Genomic DNA, 3,232 nt, shown 5'->3' with positions numbered 1-3,232 from the left:
TTCAGTGACCAGAAATTATAATGTCCTTTTTATCTCTCAACATTAGGGTGGTATACCCTCCTGTTGTTTGGGCTGGAGAGATACCCCAATTACTTCCCAAATTGCTCTTTTAAGCATTTAAGTAAGATTATTCAAATCTCTCAAAGATGGTCAGATGGTTAACAGAAACTACCCAGAAAGCATTTCCTAAAGCTCAAATGCATGCAAATGGCTATTTAGAATCTTCCCAACTCAAGCTGGGGGAAAAGGAAAACACACAAACAGGGATAGTAGTCTTATAATTTCTAATAGTTAGGGACTGTGAGAAATGCTTTCCTTGACAAGTTTCAGGATATGAAAAGGGTAACATTTAAAAATATATCTCACTTAATACTAATCCCTCCTCCACATTCAGCTTGATTTATTAAAATTCACCTCTTTATCCTATTCAGGTATGGAAGAAGACACAGTTTGCCCTGAACTTGACAGCAGGCTTCCTTAAAGGGCCAGGGTCTCTAAGTGTTATTAATATTTTTTGTCTACTTTTGCATCTCCATTTTTTTTGCAGATTCAAAGCCATCTGTTCCCCTATCAGGAGTCAAAGGGCTAAAGAAGATTCTCTTGTTGAATTACAACCCCCAAATTGTATGACATTGCAAAACTGCCCGATTTATGCATATACCACAAACTAAGTTGTGGAATAAAGAAATATAATGATACAGTGAGTCATATAAAAGAATTGTAAGTTCTAAATCTAAGCACTAAATCATTAAAAAGAAACATACTATAGTTTTTATAGATATCAACAACTTTGTCCTTTAGGAATTATGCCAATGATATTGAGATGCTGCATAGCAAATAGTCACTGTTGATCCCTACCCAGTGAACTTATACTCTAATTACATTTCAAGAATGAGCCAAATTCACCTTGGAAATGCATCATACTTTTTTTTCCTAATAGTTTTTTTGGTACCCAGGAGTTATCTGTTTATGCTAATATGGTGGATGGTGGGCTTAATTTCAGACTTGGAAAGGGATCAGGTTTGTGTATCTATCTATACTTTAACTTTCTTATGACTATTCCATAGTGCTGGACCTATGTGAAAGGCAACATACTTTTGGCTCAGAGTAACCATGAGTTTTAGCCACATACTCCTGAGTTTTATGGAAAGATATACTTCCAGCAGAACAGATGGCATGCTACAGCTTAACTTTCTGTACCTCTGTTTCATAGATTTTTCACATGCTTTGGCTCTTTATGTGCTTTTTTATGGTGCAAGGGCATCATATAACCATCTGTACTGCCCTGTGCTTCCCTACTTGTTTACTGATGACAGCAAAATCCTATTTACAACCAGTTCTGGTCACAGCAAAACTCTGTCTATGTATAATCAATTGGTGACCATTGGCATTTGTGAGGATAAATAGGACTGCTCATCAAAATCTTTAGTTATATCTGTGTTCACTTAAACCAAAAGCACTAAATTCTTGATTGTTTTGGCTTTTTTTTGTTCCCAGTTCCCTCATTTCATCAAATGTGTTCATACTTTCACATTGGTTCAGAAGTTAGAACTGTATTTTCTTTTTAAAATCTATTATTTCTATTAAGTAAAGCATTACTGTATTCCAAATCTCAAGTCAGCATATGAGCCATTTCTTACTAGTCTTATCAAATTGGTTCACTTTGTAGAAATAAACACAATATACATGATCTCTATCTTCTTTCTGAATGGTTTGTTAAAGATACATTATCATTGGTTATAGGCAGGTGGAAATTGTATGCATTATCCTTAAAATTAAGAACCTTATTTGGTCATTAGAACATAAGAACATATGTGATATTTCCCTATTTCAAATTAATTATACATGCATGTATCTAGGACCCAGGTATGACATACAAATAGTCTGAGAAAATAATCAGCAAAATTACCCACCCCAGTGCCACATCTCAGTGGATGCTAATTAGTTTTTAATTAGATAGATATTATGTTGCAATTGTCAAATATATTTGTGATTGGTGCAGATGAGTATAATGAGCATTGTTTAACATTTCTTATTCCTTAAAGTGGAATGCAGTTATTTGCATACAAAATTAAGCAGTTTAATTGACTTAGTAGATAGAAATAAAGCACAATTATATTTAACTGTAACTGTACATAATTAATAACTATAGAGGTGATTAAATTTAAAATGTTTGGCATCAATTTTATGGAATCCAGGACGAATCTATTGATTTTGTTTTCTATGGAATCCAGTTTTTCTTCACTATATTAAAATCTCCCAAAACAGCAAAGTAATCTTTTTAATTTTGTTTGTTTTTGCAAGCAATATTTTTTTTAATATTCAGAATGAATCACTGTGGTGGTGAAAATAGTATTTAGCACATATAGAAGTCTGTCTGAAGAATGATTTGCCAGAACACAAATGGAAGTCATTTTCTTAAATCTCAACAATACATTTAAATCAGATTTTTTTCTAAAAAACAATGTATTAGCATGTTTTAATCTCTGTTATAAGTAAGTTTTCCCCCCTGCCTCTGTCCTAAAAAAAATGGAGTTTGGTTCACCTTTGTTGACAACAACTTCCTGACCATTTTGAAGTTATGGCATATTCTATTCAAAGCTAGAAAAAATAATTCTTAATTATCACCATTATAAAACAGATTTTAAAAGGAATGGTGATTACCCACCATCTGGAAATGTGCTCAAGTTGTAAAAAATCTGTGGATGATTCTATTATATAGTATTTAAATTTTTGTAAGATCCAAGCTTGGTCAAGTGGGATATATTTTTTCAGGCTCAGGCATTTTTAAATGATCTTAGAATACTTAAAAAAAAGTTCAAAGTCAGTGAAACAGTTTCTCTTTAAGCAATTTTAATGGGGTGCAGATTAATTGGCTACATTACTTAAATTAATTTAAGGACAATAGAAATAATAGAATTGATTATAAAATGCCCAGCAGAGTGGTAAAAAATGCTTTATGTATCCACAAAGATAAAGAGAAAACAAGCAAATGCTTCATAGATAGGAATAGATAAACATGCTATCATAGACTTCTCAGAGCAATTAAAGATCTGGAGAGTTCCTCTGAAAGCAACCATACCCTGTTAGTGCTTGTTGAGGTACCTTTGGCTCTGTGTTTCCTGGCAACCAGGTCTTTTGAGACTCCTGTTGGGGACAAAACTGGTATTAAGCAGTCTTCCATGTCTAACAACCTGGCACTGTTTCTAGTGGTTGAGCTAAAAAACAAAAT

This window comes from Vombatus ursinus, unplaced genomic scaffold, assembly GCF_900497805.2.
Source record: "Vombatus ursinus unplaced genomic scaffold, bare-nosed wombat genome assembly UNPS02014805.1, whole genome shotgun sequence".
In the NCBI taxonomy this organism is placed as follows: domain Eukaryota; kingdom Metazoa; phylum Chordata; class Mammalia; order Diprotodontia; family Vombatidae; genus Vombatus; species Vombatus ursinus.
The sequence above is the reverse complement of the archived record's forward strand: the minus strand, read 5'-3'. Positions refer to the sequence as shown.